Below are 21,485 nucleotides of genomic sequence, written 5' to 3'. Positions count from 1 at the left end.
CAAATTATTTCAGCTCCCTGGCCTCAGTAAACAAGATGTTGAATAAGATGTTTCTCAATGTTTATTTATTTTTGGGACAGAGAGAGACAGAGCATGAACGGGGTAGGGGCAGAGAGAAAGGGAGACACAGAATCGGAAACAGGCTCCAGGCTCTGAGCCATCAGCCCAGAGCCCGACGCGGGGCTCGAACTCCCGGACCGCGAGATCGTGACCTGGCTGAAGTTGGACGCTCAACCGACTGCGCCACCCAGGCGCCCCGAATAAGATGTTTCTAAAATCCCCTTCCCTCTAAAGTTCTATGATCTCCATCGGGGGTAGACTACATTTTCCTACTACTCCATTAAATAAGCTGTGGTATGGTCCGGATGAGGACGGCTTATGGGGAACTGGTAAAGTAGTTTTATATTCGATGTAGTTGACTGTAGAGAAACACTGTGGCTTTCTCTGATCTTGCTTTCTCAGACTCTACATGGTAAGTGCCTTTATTCCTTCTTCTTCTTTTTTTAAAATTTATTTATTTTTGGGGACAGAGAGACAGAGTGCAAGCAGGGAAGGGGCAGAGAGAGAGAGGGAGACACAGAATCTGAAGCAGGCTCCAGGCTTCAAGCTGTCAGCACAGAGCCCAATGTGGGGCTCGAACCCATGAAGTGCAGGATCATGACCTAGGCCGAAGTCAGATGCCTAACTGTCTGAGCCACCCAGGCACCCCTATTTCTTCTTTTAGATTGTCATGTGCATCACTAGGTTCTATGAAGAGATGGCAAACTGTCTGAGGGTCTATGAAGAGATGGCAAACTGTCTAAGAACTGTCTTAGGCTTCTCTCGGATCTCCTACATCACCTACTTTATAAAATTAGGGGCTCTTGAAAAATACGTGCTGGAAAAAGTATATAATGGTTTAAAACAAGAACTAAAAAGAGATTAAAAAATAAGTGCTTGGGGTGCCTGGGTGGCTCAGTCAGTTAAATATCCAACTTCAACTCAGGTCATGATCTTGCAGTTTGTGAGTTCGAGCCCCACATTGGGCTCTCTTCTGTCAGCCCAGAACCCACTTTGGATCTCTGTCCCCTTCTCTCTCTGCTCTTCCCCCACCGGTTCTCTCTTTGTCTCTCTCTTAAAATAAATAAACCTTAAAAAAATAAGTTTTTACACATTGCTGAACATGTTTACTTCAAAAGATGCATTTACTGCTCCTATCAAGGCACAAAAGCATCATATCTTTCTAGCAGGATAAATTAGCAGTGATATCAGGGATCTTCCCCCTTCTTTTTCTACAGTACACAACTCCTAGCTAGCTTCAAATTCCAAGGAGTTATTTGAATTTCAAAAGAATATTATAACCACAAGGAGCTCTTTTCAGAATGCAAAATGCCTTTGAAGTTCTAAAACTTTATTATATGTGCTGAAGTGAAATTCAGTGTTTTTAAAAAAATAAAGCAGAAAAGTTGAAAACCCATTTAATAGTTGATATATAATATCCATAGCCTTTAATCAGTTAAGAATGTTCTTTTCCTAATAAAGGCACTTGGCAATAATTTTGATCACTATTCCTCATGGGGAAAAATCGTATCATAATTGTGCTATTTCCATGCTTTCAATTTATAATCGAATGCGTTTGGCAGTAATCACGAAAATAAAGTTTCATAAGAAGTTTGGGATTGAATGGATAATTTTGAAATCTTCCACAATTACAACAGTAAATTATAGAATAGAAATAACTTACTTCAGTACTTTAAATCACTCACTGAATAGTTTGAATTGAACTCACTACCAGGCTGAGTGTTTAGAAATTGGTAGCAAGATTTGGCAATGATTTCTTGGATGTGAGACCAAAAGCACAGGCCAAAAAAAAAAAAAAAAGACTAGATAAGCTGGACTCCATCACGATTAAAATCGTTTGTGCAACAAAGGACACTATTAATGGAGTGAAAGGTGACTTACACAATGGGAGAAAATATTTGCAAATCATATATCTGACAAAGATTGATATCCAAGATACATAAAGAACTCTTACAATTCAACAACAAAATTGATAACCCAATTAAAAATGGGCAAAGGACATAAGAGACTCTTAAAAACTGAGAATGAACTGAGGGTTGATGGAGGGGAGGAGGGAAGGAAAAGTGGGTGATGGGCATTGAGGAGGGCACCTGTTGGGATGAGCACTGGGTGTTGTATGGAAAACAATTCGACAATAAATTTCATATTAAAAAAAATTTAAGCCACAAATGACTGAAAAAATAAAAATGGGCAAAGGACTTGAATAGACATTTCTCCAAAGAAGTTATACAAATGGCCAATAGGCACATGAAAAGATGTTCAACAGCACTAATCACTAGGGAAATGCAAATCAAAATCACAATGAGCTACCACCTCACACCCACTGGGAGGGCTATAATAAAAACAAACAAACAAACAAACAAACAAACAAACAAACAAAGAGGGGCACCTGGGTGACTTGGTCTGTTGAGCGGCCAACTCTGACTTTGGCTCAGGTCATGATCACAGGGTTGTGGGATTGAGCCCCATCCCATGTTGGGCTCCGCACTGAGTGTGGAGCCTACTTAAAAGTCTCTCTCTCCCCTTCTCCCTCTCTCCCTCACTCAAGCCCTCTCTCTAAAACAAACCAGAAAATAACAAGTGTTGGAAAGGATGTGGAGAAACTGGAACCCTTGTGCACTGCTGAAAAGAATGTAAAATAGTACAGCTGCTGATCATACAACACATACAGGAATTAACTCAAAATCAAAGACTTAAGAGCTAAAACTCTAAAATTCTCAGACGAAAGCAGGAGTAAATCTTTATAATCTTGGATTTGGCTATGGATTCTTACAGGTAAGATATCAAAGTCACAAGCAGCAAAAGAAAAAATAATTAGACCTTATTAATATGAAAAAGTTCTATGTTTCAAAGGACACTAATAATAAAGTGAAAAGACAATCCATAAAGTGGTAGAAAATATTTGGAAATCATATATCTGATATAGGACTTGTACCTAGAATATATATAAAAAAAAAAACTCTTACAACTCAATGACAAAAAGAAAAATATCCCAATTAAAAATGGGCAAAGGACCTGAATAGCCATTTCTCCAAAGAAGACAAATGCCTGACAAGCACATGAAAGGATGTCAACATCATTAGTCACCAGGTAATACAAATGAAAAACACAGTGCTATACCGCTTCACACCAAATAAGGTGGCTATAATCAAAAAGTCAGATAATAACAAGTGTTGGTGAGGATGTAGATCAATCAGTAGCCTCATACACTGCTGATGGAAATACGAAATGTTGCAACCACTTTGGAAAAACAGTCTGGCAGTTCCTCAACATTTTAAGTGTGGAATTTCCATTTGACTCAGCAATTCCACTCCTAGGTATATATCCAAGAGAAATGAAAACATATCTACACAAATACTTGCACACAAGTGTCCAGAGCAGTATTATTCATAATATAGCCAAAAGTGAAAATGACTTAAATGTCTATCAACAAACGAATACACAAAACGTAGTATATATTCATACAATGGAATATTATTTATCCACAAAAAGGAATGCAGCATAGGTATATATTACAACCTGGATGAACCTTGAAAATTTTATGCTATGTAAAAGAACCTAGTCACAGAAGACCATGTGTTAAAGGATTCCTTTTATATGAAAGGTCCAGAGTAGGCAAATCTATTAATAGAGAAAGCAGATTAGTGGTTGCTTAGGGATGGGGAGGATGTAGGGCTTGGGGATGACAGCCAAAGTGTGGAAGGTTTCTTTTATTTGCTTTTTTTTTTCTTAATAATTTATTGTCAAGTTAGCTAACATACAGTGTAGTTTTGGCTTCAGGAGCAGATTCCCAAGATTTATCACTTACATACAACACCCAGTGCTCATCCCAACAAGTGCCCTCCTCAATGCCCATCACCCATTTTCCCTGCACCCCCCAACCCCATCAACCCTCAGTTTGTTCTTTGTATTTACGAGTCTCTTATGGTTTGCCTCCCTGTTTGTAACTAATTTTCCTTCCCTTCTCCCATGGTCTTCTGTTAAGTTTCTCAAATTCCACCTATGAGGGACAACATATGATACCTGTCTGCCTCTGACTGACTTATTTCACTTAGCATAATACCCTCCAGTTCCATCCATGTTGTTGCAGTGACAAGATTTCGTTCTTTTTCATCACCAAGTAGTATTCCAGTGTGTGTGTGTGTGTGTGTGTGTGTGTGTGTGTGTGTGTGTGTGTACATCTTCTTTATCCATTCATCAGGTGATGGACATTTGGGCTCTTTCCATAATTTGGCTACTGTTGAAAGCGCTGCTATAAACATTGGGGCACAAGTGCCCCTATGAATAGGCACTCTATCCTTTGGATAAATTCTTAGTAGTGCTATTGCTGTGTCATAGGGTAATTCTACTTTTACTTTTTTGAGGAACCTCCATACTGTTTTCTAGAGTGGTTGCACCAGTTTGCATTCAAGGGTGGAAGGTTTCTTTTTGAGGTGATGAAAATATTTTAAAGTTGATTGTGGTGATGGTCACACAACTCTTTAAAGGTACTAAAAACCAGTGTTTTTACAGCATTCGGCGCTGTATGCTATATGAATTACATTTTAATGAAGTTGTTACAAACAATAAAATAATTTTTAGTACACAAAGTATTTACTTTTTTTTTTTTTTTGGCCCAGAGAAATAAAACGTTCCCAATGTAGCTAGCTCTCTTACAGTCTCTTCTCACTTCCAGAAGAGAAGTTAACTTTTTTCTGAAGTTGATTTAGATCAATTTCTTTCCTTCCTAGATTTGCTTTTATTACCTTTCTTTACTGAGTTTTTCATCTTCATTTAGACTCTCAACTCATTAGCTTTTCCTCTTTCTTCCTATATAATAACATATGCAAGTGCAGCTATATATGTTCCTTTAAAAATTTTTTTTAACGTTTATTTATTTTTGAGACAGAGAGAGACAGAGCATGAACGGGGGAGGGGCAGAGATAGAGGGAGACACAGAATCCGAAGCAGGCTCCAGGCTCTGAGCCATCAGCCCAGAGCCCGACGTGGGGCTCGAACTCACGGACCACGAGATCGTGACCTGAGCTGAAGTCGGATGCTTAACCGACTGAGCCACCCAGGCGCCCCTGTGTTCCTTTAAGTACACCCTCTGTTTTGGTTCCATGCATACTTTTGGCATGCACAGTTTCCATTGGCATTTAGTTCTAAATATTTCATAAATATTGTATTATTTTTATCTGAACCTTATATTATTCAGAGGTCTGTATTTTAATATTTCTAAATGAATGGGGATGTTGGTCATTGCTTTCTTACCAATTTCTAATTTTATCGAGTTGTGGACAGAAAATATGCTGTGTGTAAATTAACATTTGCTTTTTCACCTAGTATATGGTGGAAAGTGAAATTTGTTTTGTGACCTAATAGTGTATGGTCACGTTTTATAAGTATTCCATGTATGCTTGAAAATATTCTTTAAAAATTGTTTATTTGTTTTGAGAAAGAGAGTGAGAGAGTGTGCAGGGGAGGGGCAGAGAGAAAGGGAGAGAGAATCCCAAGCAGGCTCTACACTGTCAGTACACAGCTGGATGTGGGGCTCGAACTCACGAACTGTGAGACCATGACCTGAGCAGAAATCAAGAGTTGGATGCTTAACTCACTGAACCACCCAGGAACTCCTGGAAAGAAAGTATTTTTAATTGTTGCGTTAACATATTATATATGTATTTTTTTCTATCCATCTATCTACCTATCTCCATTAATTCATTGCTCAAATCTTTGATAATAAATTTCGGACTGCTTTGCCTATCAATTGCTAATATAGGTATATTAAAAATCTAACTAAACATGGATGTATCCACTTTCCTTTTAAATATATTGAATTTTGGGGCGCCTGGGTGGCGCAGTCAGTTAAGCGCCCGACCTCATCCAGGTCACGATCTCGCGGTCCGTGAGTTCGAGCCCCGCGTCAGGCTCTGGGCTGATGGCTCAGAGCCTGGAGCCTGTTTCCGATTCTGTGTCTCCCTCTCTCTCTGCTCCTCCCCCGTTCATGCTCTTTCTCTCTGTCCCAAAAATAAATAAATGTTGAAAAAAAAATTTTTTTTAAATATATTGAATTTTGCTTTACATATTTTAAGGCTATGGAGTTAGGCAGGTATACAAAAGTTCAGGATTGTCTTATCTTTCCAGTTAATTATTGCTTTTATCATTATATATTGACTCTTTTAATCTCAATAACCTTTTCCCTTTAAAGTTTATTTTATCTGATATTAATATAATGTAGCTGCTTTCTTTGGATATTTGCCACTTTCCATATCACTTTACTTTCAACATTTCTGTGTCATTATATTTAGTCAGTTCTCTTATACACTGAAAATAACTGAATTTATTTATTTATTTATTTATTTAATTTATTTTTTTTTAAATTTTTTTTCAACGTTTATTAATTTTTGGGACAGAGAGACAGAGCATGAACGGGGGAGGGGCAGAGAGAGAGGGAGGCACAGAATCGGAAACAGGCTCCAGGCTCTGAGCCATCAGCCCAGAGCCTGACGCGGGGCTCGAACTCACGGACCGCGAGATCTTGACCTGGCTGAAGTCGGACGTTTAACCGACTGCGCCACCCAGGCGCCCCGAAAATAACTGAACTTAAAAAAAACCTGAGACTTTCTGTTAAACGGGAAGTTTAGTCCATTTTATTTATTGTGATTAAAAATATATTTTCACTTGTTTCTACCATCTTGTTTTGTATTTTCAGTTATTTTGCTTTTTCTTTGCTTTCTAATTTCTCCTTTCCAGAGTCTTCTTGGATTGATCGAGCACTCTTTTTTCTTCCCCTTACTCTTTTGGCTAGGAAGTTATACACCTTATTTATATTCTTTTAGTAATTCTTGTGTTTTTTCAACTTTTATTTTGAAATAATTATTGACTCACATAGGCTTCAAATAAATGTAAAGATAGGTCCCAAGCACTCTTTTTTGGTTGTATTTTTTTTAATGTTCATTTTATTTTTGAAAGAGAGAGAGCATAAGCAGGGGAGGGACAGAGAGAGGGACACAGAGGATCTGAAGCAGACTCTGCACTGACAGCAGAGAGCCCGATGTGGGGCTTGAACTCCAGAACCGTGAGATAATGACCTGAGCCGAAATGAAGACTTGGACGCTTAACCAACTGAGCCACCCAGGCACCCCCCAAGCACTCTTCCCCCAGCCTCCCCTCACAGTTCACATTTTACACTACTATACTAAAACATCAAAATCAAGAAATCAGAATTGGTAAAGATCTTGTTCAGATTTTACCAGCTATACTAGCACTTGTGTGTGTGTGTGTGTGTGCGCACGTGTGCGCGCGTGTGTGTGACAAGATCCTCATCTGTACCATCACCATAAGATTCCCTTGTTACCCCTTTACTGATACACCCATCTTCTTCCCCTCCCCAACCCTAACCTGTAGCAACCACTAATCTGTTCTCCATCTCTAGAATTATATTAATTCACAAATGCTACATAAATGGAACCATGCAGTTTATAAATTTTTTGAAATCGGCATCAGCCTTGAGGTTCATCCAAGTTGGATCAATAATCCTTGATCCTTTTGATTTCTGAGTAGTATTCCATGGTATGGATGTACCACAACATATTTAACCATTCACCCACTGAATGACACTTGAGTTGTTTCCAGTTTTTGGCTGTATGAATAAAGCTGCTATGAACACTGTGTACAAATTCTGCATGAAAATAAGTTCCTTTCTCTGGGATAAATGCCAAAGGTGTAATTCCTGGATTGTGTGGTAAGCCTATTTCAAGTTTTGAAAAGAACTGCCAAACTACTTTCCAGAGTGGCTGTACCATTTACACTCCCAACAGCAATATGTATGAGTCATACAGTTGCTCTAATATTAAATCTATCATGCATTCTTGACATAAATTCCACTGTTAATAAACATTCTATCCTCCTGAACATTATAAAAACTTTGTGTTAGCTACAGTCTCTTCCCTCCTATGTTCTTGGTGGTCTATTATTTGTTCCACCTTGCTTTTATATCCCCAAACGAGTCGTTGTTATGATTCCTTCATACAATCAATACTTGCTTATTTGTTCACATTCATCTACTTCTTTGCTCATCACTGTTCTTTTAAAAAAACATAGCTTTATGGAGATATAATTCACGTACTATTATATTCACCCTTTTAAAGTGTACAATTCAACACTCTTTTAGAACATTCAGAGTTCTGCAACTATCACCACTGTCTTGATTTCAGAACATTTTCCTCACCCCAAAAACAACTTCCACACCCATGAGTAGTCACTGCCCATTCTCTAGTCCCCTCAGTCCCTGGCAACCACCAATTTACTTTCTGTCTGTACGGACTTGCCTGCTGTGGACCTTGTATATACATGGACTCATACAATATGTGACTTCTTGTGTCTGTTTTCTTTCACTTAGCATGTTGCTTTCAAGGCTTACTATGCTGTAGCATGCATCAGCATGTATCAGGTATGTAGAACGTATCATTCCTTTGTATGGCTAGGAAATATTCCATTGTAAGAATATACCACATTTTACTTATGTATTCATCAGGTGGTGGGCATTTCGGTTGTTTCTACTTTTTGGATATCACATTCTCATATCTTAGTTTTTCTTTCGGGTTCAATGTCCTTCCTGAATAAAACTTTAGTAGCTCTTTCTTGAGAGAGAGAGAGAGAGAGAGAGACAGAGAGACAGAGAGAGATGGAGACAGAGAGTGCATGCTGGAGGGCCAGAGAGAGAATCTTAAGCAGTCCCCATGCCCAGCACAGATCCCAACATGAGACTCCATCTATAAATGTGAGATAGATCATGACCTGAGTCAAAATCAAGAGTTAGACACTTAACCAACTGAGCCACCCAGGAGCCCCAATTAGCTTTCAGTCAAAGCTTTGAATTCCAGTTCTCTCTTGTTCTGCAAAAATCTTTATGTCATCTTTCCCTTTGAGTACAGGAATACAGGCTGACAGTTACTTCATTCAGTGCTCTGGTAATATCATTCCATTGTCTCCCGGCCCTTGCTGTTGAGGAGTAGGTTGTCAACCTAATTGCCGCTCCTTTGCAGGTAGTCTGGTATTTTTCTCAGGATGCTTTTAAGATTGTCTTTGTCATTGGTTTTCAGCAGCTTCACTACCATTTTTCAGCATGTGAATTACTTTCTGCTTAGAACTCATGCTTCCTCAATTTGAGGACTCCTGTCTTTCACCAACTGAGTTAAGTTCTTAACACTCCCTCTCTTTGAATGTCATTCCCCTTTTGTTCTATTCCCTCCACATGGAAACTCCTGTTACCAGCATGTGAGACTCTTAAATTCTATCCTCCTTGTTTCCTAAAATATCATGTTTTCCAACTCTTTATCTCTGTAAACTGAATTCTGGATAATTTCCTCAGATCTGACTTCTAGGTCAGTCTCCTGACCTCCCTCCTCTGATTTGAGTAGTCTTTATACACTTCTATGTCTACATATACTAGGCTGTACTGTGATGATTTTGTACAAGCTCATTTCCTCTCTAGACTCTAAGTTCCTTGAGGGCAGAACTGTGACTTACTTATCAACTCATTTCTGTAACCCTAATGACTAGTATAGGAACTGGCACAAAGAAGTTGTTTATTAAATGCTGTTTGAACTGATTATAAACTGTCTAGAAATAGTACATTTTGGCCTTTGGTCCTAGGAAGATCTCAAAGGGAATATTTTGTAAGCAACTGGAGTTTGAATACACCATGCTCTCAGTTTTTGTGAGAACACAAGCTTGCCCGGGAACTCAGATTTCAACAATTAAGAGTTTCTACCGGTGTACAAAAAAAATCTGCTTGCTGACTTTAAAAATCTAGTTAATGCATATTATGCAGAGAATAAGAAATATGTAGTATAAAGCAGGTGTCAGAAACAGTTTCCTGATAACACTCAGTAAAACTGGCATATCTTATTCTTCATTTTTTGGAAACTTTACCTAATTATTTAAGGTTAATTGCATACTCATTAAGTTCATTTCACACATAATTATAAATAATAGTAATGCAGTAAATCCTCATTAATGTCCCTAATTGAAAGGAGGGAAACTTCAAATCTGCAGTGTTTTTAAAATAAGATGATTTAATTACCTTCAAGAACATACAGTAACTTGAAGTAACCAAAATTAAATGCTGTTTGCAATTAGAGGCTCTGGTAAATGTGCTTTAATGGCTATAAAATCCTCATCTTCAGGGCGCCTGGGTGGCTCAGTTGGTTAAGTGTCCGACTTCAGCTCAGGTCATGATCTCACGGTTCGTGGGTTCGAGCCCCACGTCAGGCTCTGTGCTGACAGCTCAGAGCCTGGAGCCTGCTTCGGATTCTGTGTCTCCCTCTCTCTCTGCCCCTCCCCTGCTTGCTCTCTCTCAAAATGAAGAAAAAATGTTAAAAAATTTAAAAAAATCCTCATCTGCAAACAGGAGTATCATTTGCATATAGTGAGCAGGCCCTTATAAACTTGCCATTTAAATGACAGGTGTCTAGTTTACATCATTACTTTATTCAGAGTGTTATGTTTTGTAGCATTTTAGAATTACTGGAAGTTGAGATCTCCTCTCCCCGACCCCCTTTCTCCCCTCATTGATTTGGAGACTGGTCAGGAAAGAGAACAGAGGGCCCGAGAAGGAAAGTGTCTTGTGCAAAGTCACACAGCTAGAAGCAGGCAAACTTTGGCAGCAAGGCACCCAGCTCATGTCTGAATCACTATTTCTGACTGCAATAGGTAACCTTCTGGCTAGTCAGTGTCAATTTACTACACTTTTAAAATCAGAGTCTGCTTCTTTCTCTCAGTGCAAGTAAAATAAAGCAAAGATAATAGTCAAAGGGAGAGGTTGCTCCGCCCCTTAATAATGCACTTAGAAGCACGGGCCGGACACACAGAAACATGCCCTCAATTCGTTCAGTGCTGACTCTTGTCACCACCGTAGCTTAATTCCTGACTTTTCCAGGATGTCTTGGTAAACAGATGGTGGGAGCCACAGCTAGGAATTTATCTGGAATGAGATTCAAAATACCGGCACTGATAAGGATCAGTGATGTTTTTGTGTTATCTGGAAGAACTATCTTCTATCCTACCTTTTGTGCCAGAAGGTTCTTCAGATATTTTGCATAAAGTTGTTGACCTCTAATCCATGGGTGGGGGTGGTTTGGCCAGATGGAGGTGGGATATAACAGGGGTGTATGGACTTGGTAATAGTCTGTCTCAGTTCCGGCTTTGAACTCAAACATATTCCTGGCTTTGCCTTCAAACATAAATTTAGAAACAGAACCCAGTGGAGCTAGTGCGTGGTTCAAAAGAACCACAGTTTCAGGGCTAGTTTTGAACACTGCAATAGTCATATTCACCTTGCAGCTGGAGTAGGGCTGTCTCTCTAGTTCCAGGAAGTAAAATATGCCTGAACACACAGATTCAGTTTCTAGTACTGGAAATGCCACAGGTTGAGTGATTTAGGTCAACTAATCCCTGTAGGAATGACCGTTAAGAGCCCAAATTGACAAAGAGATGACGCGTCTGAGAAATGGGTGTTCAGTTCACCGTGTCTCATGGGAAACTCTCAGGAATGAGCTGGGGCCGTGCTGCATTTGCACGTTGTAAACAGGTAGACAACTACCTCATCTCTAGAACAGTTAGAAAGGGACAGGAGGATGCCCACATTCTTCGTAATACTTCGTAATACTTAAGTATTAGGTATGAAGACTCATAATGTGTACAACTTACTTCCAAATGGCATATCATAACATAAAGTACAAAACATACACACAGAGAACAAATGTTTCACAATGCTAACAACTGGTGAATCTCCAGGTGAAGGACATGTGGTGTTTATTATCCACTCTTCTTAATTTTCTAGAAGTTGGAAAATTTTCAAACTAAGAAGTTTAAAAAAATCACTGCTTTACAGACTCAATGAAATTAAAGGGAATATGGATTCATTTAAAAAGAGTTAAAAGAAGACATGTTAGCAAGAAAAGCAAGAAACACAAAGCAAGCTGGCTGAACCAAGGAAAGATATTATGGAGAAAAATAAAACCATCACTTAACTTAAAACCACGTGTAGACACTACCTGGGAAAAACGCACAATGTAGAGGGAAAGGACATGCCATGCAAGTGATTGGAGAGAAGCTGCTAGATATGGGAGACAGACAGCTTGAGGAAGCTCACCTGTGGTGCTATTCATTCAGTCATGCGTCTGTTTGGTATTTATTTAACAACTGCTGAACATTAGGTTCTATGTCAGGAACTGAGGATGCAAAGTACCCTTGAAGAGCTCAGAAGAAGTAGAAAGAGCACCAACTACAAACAGACTACCACCTGTGAAATCTGTACTAGAGATAGATGCTATGGAAACAGAAGGGACAGAGAGTGCAAATCTGCCTAGTTTGGAGAGTATATTAGCCACAGAAGTGGCTGCTATGACAAATTACCACAAACCTGGTAGTGGCTTAAAACAAGAGAAATTCATTCTCTTACAGTTTTGGAGGCCAGAAGCCCAGAGTCTATTTCACTGGGCTGAAACCAAGATGGCAGAGCTACATTCCCTCTGAAGGCTCTAGAGGAAAATTCATATCTTGCCTTTCCCAGTTTCTGATGGCTGCTGACATATCATTGCTTTATGGTTCTATCACTCCAATCTCTGTGGCCACCTCATCTCTTTTTTTTTTTGTATGAAATCTCCCTATGCCTCCCTCTTACATAAAGATGGCATTAGGGTCCATCTAGATAATCCAGGACAGTCTTCCTATCTCGAAATCTTTAACTTAATTATGTCTGCAGTAAACAGGGTGCTTGAAGGGCCTTGCAGCAGAAGATGCCAGCAGAGTTGGACTGGAGAGGCAGGCAGGAGATGCTGTGTGCCATGAATCTGTAGGTGGTGTTATGTATGGCACAAAAGACTCTAAACTAGAGGATAGGTCTAGATTTTCCTTTTTTTTTTTTTTTAAGTTTATTTATTTTGAGAGAGAGAGAGAGAGCCAGAGCACAAGTGGGGGAGGGGCAGAGAGCGAGGGAGACACAGAATCCAAAGCAGGCTCCAGGCTCTGAGCTGTCAGCACAGAGCCTGACGTGGGGCTTGAACTCACACACCGTGAGATCATGACCTAGGCTGAAGTTGGACGTTTAACTGACTGAGCCACCCAGGCACCCCAGATTTTACTTTCAAGAAGACTCATCTTGGGGCACCTGGGTGGCTCAGTCGGTTAAGCGTCTGACTTCAGCTCATGTCATGATCTCACGGTGCATGGGTTCGAGCCCCATGTCAGGCTCTGTGTGGACAGCTCAGAGCCTGGAGACTGCTTTGAATTTTGTGTGTGTCTCTCTCTGTCCCTCCTCCTCTCACACTCTCTGTCTCTCTCTCAAAACAAATACATAAACATTAAAAAAAAAAAAAAAGGCAGAAGACTTATTCTGGCTGCAGGGTGGAGGATGGACTGGCACAGAGCAAGACCAGAGAACAGGAAGGCCATTCAGGAGACTACTTCAGGAATTCAGAGAAGAAGCAGGGGCAATGGGGCAATGGGAGAGTTAATCACAATAGAACCAGGAAGAAACAATCTTCATATTCATAGTGGTAAACACTGGAGACAACCTGAAATATGTAATGCTTTTTGGATTACTGAATGGGTTAGACTGTTCTTACCACTAATTTCCTTTGCCCTTGTAGATAATTGAGTTGTCTGCAATACTCCAAACTGAGTTAAAACTATAATCCCATATGTGAAAAAAAAAAAAAAAGAAAGAAAGAAAAATGTTCAGGCACGAACAGATTTTTAATTTGTTATCTTGGTTATTGTATGCTATAAGGTTATTACCTTTCTATCCTGAAAAAGTCTCATGATATTGGATCCAAATCTGGTGATTTAAAGCCAAAAGAATAGATGTGCATTACATAACACAGTATATTGTTGCTATCCTACAAGCAGTTCCATGCCAATTTGTAATCAACCTTAAACCTAGGCAGAAAAAGCCCAACATATTGCCTTCTCATACAATTAAGAACTATTACATTTTGTCTTTTCCTTGGGAACACATTTACTTACATAATTGTACATTCATTATTTTTAAAAACCAAACTCCATTAAGGATAAGCCTTCCTAAGCTTACCAAGAAGCCATCATGTTTTTTGCCTTAGAGAAATTCAAGCTACAGTAGAAAAAATTTATGGGAAAAGTAATATATTTAGTAATATGTCCTTTGGGTGCTTTTAACACTTTCTTAAAAGGAGAGCAACAATAGTCAAGAGAGGTGAGATACGAATTCAGGAAGTCTTAAACTTGGTTCCATTATAAAACAAATCAACCTCTTATAAGGTTGAGAAGGGAATCTTTGAAACAAAGTCAGACATGCTGAACACAAAGAATGCTACTGTTTCCATCCAGACATATATAAGGTCCCATAACTTTCAAATTTTGCAAGGACACATTCATAATAATAATTTTAAAACTCTGTAATCCCTTGTCTTCAAAGCAGCAAGATTGCAGTCTGCCTTTTGCGAGGCCAGCCTAGGGTGTGGAAGAGGCTTTCCACCCTAAAGCTGGGGACCTGAGGGCTCTCATAGTTATAACTCCTTCCTGCACACCTGTCTGAGTTTCTGGGGTACCTGTCCTTCTGAAGAGCAAAAGGCCTTTGGCTTGCCTCGAACTCTGTGTTTGGTCAGCTCCATCCGCCTGGAGATTGACCTCTGTCGTCTAGTCAGGCATCAGCCACCAGGGGAATTTCTGCCTCAATATGAGGGAGAAATAACGACATTGCCATTCTCTGACAGACTTCTGCCAGAGACTTCTGTGGCCCTTACCACCCACCACACCAGATCTTCCTGACAGAAGGCAGGAATCAAGTTCAAATTTTCTACACCTCTTAGGCACCGTGACTTGCACGTTTCATCACCTCTAAAGGGCCACTCCTCACAGCCAAGATAATTTCCCCTATCCCCAAGCTCCTCATTCCGGGCCAATAATAGTGACTATGATTTGGGTCTGCAAATGTAGTTCCAAAGATTAATAAAACATTCTACATGTAACTCACAATTCTTCTCTACTTTATGGCTGTGGCAGCTGCTTATAATATGAGGTCTGTTTGTACCTTGCTCACAAAGAACCACTCAACTTCTCCACTGCTGTGACTCAGAGAGCCATATCTAAAGGAATATGATAGTATTTCCTCTTCTGTTTGGCTCTTTTATTTACAAATACATACCTGTACTATGTTAGTCTGGAAGCTTAATGTAAACAGTCCATCAGACAGTATAAGCAAGGGGTAGCTTCACACCAGCCTTCAAATGTTGTTTATCAAGTAATTATAAAACAGTCTCTCCCTCTCCCTGACCCTCTCCCTCTTTCTCTCTCATAAACACACACACACACACACACACACACACACACATATATATGATACATCATATATATGTCTACATTTTGAGGACATGGTCCATGTTTTCTGATTTCTTTGACATCACTGTCCAACACTGCTTTGTTAAGAAGGGCTCTCTGCATATGATTTTTATTGAGTGGAATACTGACTGCATTTTAGGCTCTCATTTGTTGATTAGCTGATCAAGCTCAATATGGGCCGTGACAACAGGGAACACAAAGTTATGTCCCTAACAGCCCTGGAACAATCAGACATCTATAAGTCCAGAGACTGAAGAAGAAATAAAAAAAAAACCCCAGAATTCACAGGATTAACACCAAACTCGAATGAGATATTAGAAATGCTAACCTGGCTTCTAGGATTGCACACAGTATTGCATTCATATACCATACCTTTTTTCACCTAAATCCACTAAACTTTTAGGAGTTTCCAACTTACTGAAGAGGTGATTGCTGATGGTAAAGAAATTTCTAAGCAGGTAGAGTCAAGATAGAGACTAAGCAAGGTACACTACCTTTGCCAAATGATTCCCTTTGACTTTTCCATCAATAGGAAAGAGAGGGGGCCTTTGTAGATTTTTTTTTTGAAGGTGTGTGAGGGGTGAAGTAAGTCACCACTTAGAGACCTTGTGCTAATAAAAATATTTTAGAAATTCATCTTATAATCTAAGCTTCTAAGGAGATTATACTAGTCAGGTCTCACCCACAAAGACAAACAGGCTAAATAGGAGGCAACTTTTTGGGGGCTGCTCATGTGAGACAGGATACAGAAAAGGAAGGTCCTAGATGAGTTGCAAAGGGTGTTAGCTTGAGAGTTGCCCAAGAAGACCATAATCCGCAGGAGGACACTGTTGTTAGGGCCATATAGTAACTCCTTTTCTTGGTTATAGGATCCCTCTTGCAGCCAGCCCTTCCCACATTCTTCAGGGACACCAAGCCCAGTAACTCTAGCTTTGGTGACTGGCATGGGAAAGGCCATGGACCTAACCTCATCCAGTCAGACTAAAGCCCATTTATTTTCATCGGTTGAGAAAGTCAAGCTTCCCCTCCTGGAAGTGGAAGGGAGAATGTGGGCTAGTGGGGCAAATCTTCTAAAAGTGGAACCAACAAACTCTAGGAACAAAAGTTGAACAAAAGGAACAAAGGAACAAAAGTTGAAGAGTACAGTGAGATACTGAGCCTTCACCATGTTTTTAGAGTCTCTGGGTCAAGGCTTAGGTGGACCCAGAGTTCTTCTGGACTTTCATGTTAAGCTGATCAATTTTCCTTTACTTAAGCAATTAATGTCAGGTTTTCTGTGACTTGCAAACTAAGGTCTCTTAATTACAAAACATTCTTGGTAGGGAAGCTAAGCTAAGCTAGAAGACAGAACTAAAGGCCAGTGGTCCAAGTTACTCCAAGAAGAAACCAGTTGGAGGGGTACACAGAAGGAGAGGTGGGTGATTTAGGAAACCAGTGTGAGACTGCAGGCAAGCAGCAGGACTCTCATTGTAGGAATGACCTGTCAAGGCCAGGGTCTCTGAAGGGGTCAGGCCAGGACAAACACAATCCTTGGTGAGGCGTGGCGCTCAGGACGAAGCATATGTTAGCTTGTATTTATATAAGGGAATAGTCTGTACCTCCTGACATGTGCCAAAGATGACAGGAGGCCGTGCCAAGAATGACCAAGGGCCAGGCAAGTGACAAGAGAAGGTACAGGCAGGGAACTATGTGAGGGGACGTGGAGTATTACCTTCCAGCTTCCAGGCAGTCAGGACATTCTGTGAAGCAGGAAAGACTGGGCAATGAGCTTTACTTCATGGAAAAGGTAGGTTTATCTGGAACACAGCGGGAGATGAATTATCAAGAGGTGCAAACGGAATAGAGTAATGTTGGGTCTTTGGGAGAAAACAAATAAACAAGCACACCCAAGCTAAAATAAATGGCACGGAAGTCTCAACATTAACAGTCCCTCCCAGGTTGGGAGTGCTGGTCCTTCTGCTTAAACTACGATCAGTGTCTGGTATTGTGACCACATTGCTGCCACCAAACACGTCTGTCACTGTTCCCAGTGCTACACAGCCATCTCCCCAGCCCAGGAGTCTGGAAAGTGGCCGAAGCCATAGGAAGAATCCTTGCCTTAGTGCTTCAAGATACCAAGCATTCCAGTTAGGAAATTACTGCAATTAGGAAGTGTTCTGGAATGTGAATACGTTTGGAGAGTGAAGGGGCAGCAAACACCAGAGGGAATGAGCAAGGCACTGGATAGAGAAGTCAGTGGTTTTAGATTAAAGAAAGAAAAGTTACCCCAAACACCTAGTATGATTGATTTCTCTTATTTCTTTCCATTTACAAGGAACTAAGTCCAACAATTACTAATTATTAGAAATATATATTTTATGGCATTTCCTATAATATAGGTTGACTGCAATACGACTAGTAATAATAGCCAGTGTTTGAGTACTTTCTCTGTGCCTGGCACTTTGCTAACTTCTGGACATTCACTAGCTTTTCTTTTTAAAAAAAATTTTTTTTAGTGTTTATTTTTGAGACAGAGAGAGACAGAGCATGAGCAGGGGAGGGGCAGAGAGCAAGGGAGACACAGAATCCAAAGCAGGCTGCAGGCTCTGAGCTGTCAGCACAGAGCCTGACATGGGGCTCGAACTCACGAACCATGAGATCATGACCTGAACCGAAGTCAGGTGCTTAACTGACTGAGCCACTCGGGCGCCCCCATACATTATCTTTTCTTATTCCTATATCAACCATAGAAAGTATGTGGCATACTGTTATTACCATTCCAATAGAGAAAGCCAAGATTTGGAGAAATTAGGAAACTTGCCAACACCTCTGGTAAAAAGACTGAGCTTTTATTTATTTATTTTTTTTTAATTTTTTTTTTTCAACGTTTATTTATTTTTGGGACAGAGAGAGACAGAGCATGAACGGGGGAGGGGCAGAGAGAGAGGGAGACACAGAATCGGAAACAGGCTCCAGGCTCTGAGCCATCAGCCCAGAGCCCGACGCGGGGCTCGAACTCACGGACCGCGAGATCGTGACCTGGCTGAAGTCGGACGCTTAACCGACTGTGCCACCCAGGCGCCCCAGGACTGAGCTTTTAAAACTGCACTATACAAAACCAAAAAGGATAGTTTAGGGGAATATCATCCCTTCCATGGTAAGCTCTCAAATGCCAACTTGAACAATCATCAACATCTTAAAAAGAAACTGCCTAAATAATTCTCAGTTGTTTGTTTAAGCAAAGTGACAATGGCATACCACTTCCCACAGGGTGTATATGGTATACCATTGTCTACCTGGGTAAAAAGCATGTAAGTTGAACAGCTGTAGCAATGCTAATATTATTTTTTAAACTTAAAAGAATTGTAGGATACAGACAACCGCAGAGAGAATGACAGAGATGAGTAAATTACTTAAATGAATTATTATAAGGTAAACACTCTTATAACACCATCCAGATCAAAACACAGAAATTGGGCACACACCCAGAGCCCTCCCTTTGCCTCACCCCATCACAACCCTTTCCCTTCCCACAAGGAACCACTGGCCTGACTTTACTGCAATCATTTTCTTGCCTTCCCTTTAGTTTTATCACCCAAGTGTGCATCCTTTTTCAGATAGAGTTTTTAGGCCTATTTAATTTAATTTTAATTTTAATTTTTTTAGGTCTATTTTAATCTACAGCTCCTCTGTCCATTCTCTCCCTTTTTTGTTGTTGTAAAAATGATTTTTGAAGAAATGGAACCATTTAAACCTATAAAATGACAAAGTTTCCCATAGCCTGAATTTTGTTGATTGCATCAATACAAATATTATAACTAGTTAGTATAAATCAAGCCATAAGGAGGATATCAGGTAGATTGAAATGCAAACATATTGTCTGCCAAATTCACAGAGGCATTAAGACTCTTCCTCTAACAAAACCATGGGATGATGATGATGATGATGATGATGATGATGATGATTTATTTTTTTTTTTTATGAAAGCTTTGATAAAGTTGCTTTGAGGTAATCTGTTTCTTCCTTCCTCTTGCTGCCTCATAATACATACATCTCACAGAAAACCTGGTAATGGGAAAATGCCACGTTGGATATATAAGGAAGGCAAAAAAACAAAAACCAAAAACCAAAAACCAAACCCCAATAAACATAAACAAAACAAAAAAGGGATTTTTCTTGGGAAGGAAATGGAAAGGACCAGCAACCTCTACCCAGTCCTTTGGTTATTTATAAGTTTGGGCACTTTTCTTTCTTTAAGAGATAGCCAGGTGAGCTACCAGCAGAAAAGAAATAGATGGTAGCAAAGCAAAATTAATAAAAGGGCAACATAAAATTCAATGTGATTTTTCTTTGGTGCAATGAAACAAGCCCTATTCATTCCCCCCTCATTTTTCCTCTTACCACCACATTCTTTTCAAGCCTTAGTTTCTAAGCAATGGCCTTCAGGCAAGGAATAAGAATAGCTTGTAGTTAGACCTACTTGTTATAAGATCTAGAGGCAAATTATTTAACACAAGTTTCCTTACATGAACAGAGAAGATAATCTGTACCTTACGAGGTTGTTGGGGGGCTCCACTGAGATAACAGCTATAAAGTGTCACATAGTAAATGCATAACAAATGTCAGTCTCTTGGTTTTGCCTCTACTCTGCCAAGTCGTATCAATTTTCCTTTAAATATGTTGACTTTAAAAATTCAAGCCATTGAAAATTAAAAGTGCAAATAAAGGACATAAAAAATTCTGAATTTTCATTTCACCCTATGCAGAATAAACCTTTTTGACAATGTCCTTGTGAATTTAGATACTTAGCAACATGCTTAAACTTTAAGAACCAGGGTCAAAACCCCTCCTTCACAATATTTCCTACATTCATCCTTTCTGTCCATTCCTTCCACAACCTTGCTGGTTTGGCACTACTTAATCAATCAGATAGCAAAAGGGAGACTGGAGATCTTTTATTCCAACCCTCGTTTTACTGGAAAGGAAACTGAAGCCCAGAGTTACTTGCCTAACCACACTCTCTAGTTCACAGCAGAGGCTAGACTACAGCCTCTAACACTGGTTGCAAAATAAATGCCTACGGGGGCCAGTAGGTAAAAGGGATGAGAGCAAAGGGAGGGTCTTAGGTGGGGAGCACAGCTGCTCTAAACTGTGAACTTCAACGCGCACTTAGCTTGTGGGACAGGTGGGGAAGAGGGCCAAGTGCTGCTAGAACTTCTAACATTTAAAGAGATCATTGAAACTTGAAACTTCATATACAATCGACTTGCTTTTAAGGCTGGCAATGTATTAAACATTTTTTAAAGCCTCTCTGCCGGTCAAACAAGACACATCTGTGGGCTGGATTTAGCCAATTTGAGGCCTCTGCATCCTGCTAACCTTAAATTCCTTTTATTTAATTTGCTTTGATTCTCACACTCCTTGCTCAAAAAGCCTTCGATGGCTCCCCATTGTCTACAAAGTCCAGATTTCTTAACCAGTCCTTCAAGGCAATCCATGGCCATATTTAAGTCCCCAAATTGTATTTCCATCTTACAGTCTCCATGCTCCACTGCAACCAGAATGGCTACTGACCTGTACACCAGGTACAAAAATATCCAAAAAGACACCTGACCCAGCCTCATGGTCTGTCCTTGGTCCCCAGACTTTCCCTCTCTTGGAATGACTTCCACCTGTGCACTCCCATCAGTGAAACTCTGTCCACCCTTAAGTGCCCAGCTTAAATACCACCCTTCCACAAAATACCCCTGATGGCCCCTACGAAAAGCCACCTTGCTCCGAATTTCTTTAGGACTTTATATCACTCATGTGACACTTAAAGCATGCTGCCTGCTTTTGGAGTTAGCTGCATAGTTCATTTCTCCAAGCACCTAGCAACACTCCTAGAAGGAAGGGTCTGGATCTGAAGACTAGGGTGTTTTGTACAAAGCAGGGGCTCAATAACCATCTTAGAAATATTACCTTTTATACTGAAAACTTGTGGGCCGAACAGGAAGAAAATACCTTTACAGAATTCTATTGCGTCTGTACTTTCATAGGTAGACTCCTGAGTGACCAAAAAAGGGGCAAAGACCTCACTTCTC

At 40.1% G+C, this 21,485-nt stretch overlaps 1 protein-coding gene across 1 annotated transcript in view; it reads right to left on the bottom strand.

Moving 5' to 3' along the window:
* Window positions 1-21,485, bottom strand: part of NIPAL2 (NIPA like domain containing 2) — an 83,369-nt gene that overhangs the window by 57,972 nt on the left and 3,912 nt on the right. The window lies entirely within an intron of this gene.

Source organism: Leopardus geoffroyi, chromosome C3 (assembly GCF_018350155.1).
Source record: "Leopardus geoffroyi isolate Oge1 chromosome C3, O.geoffroyi_Oge1_pat1.0, whole genome shotgun sequence".
In the NCBI taxonomy this organism is placed as follows: Eukaryota; Metazoa; Chordata; class Mammalia; order Carnivora; family Felidae; genus Leopardus; species Leopardus geoffroyi.
Note: the sequence above shows the minus strand (reverse complement) of the source record. Positions and strands in the feature narration are given on the sequence as shown.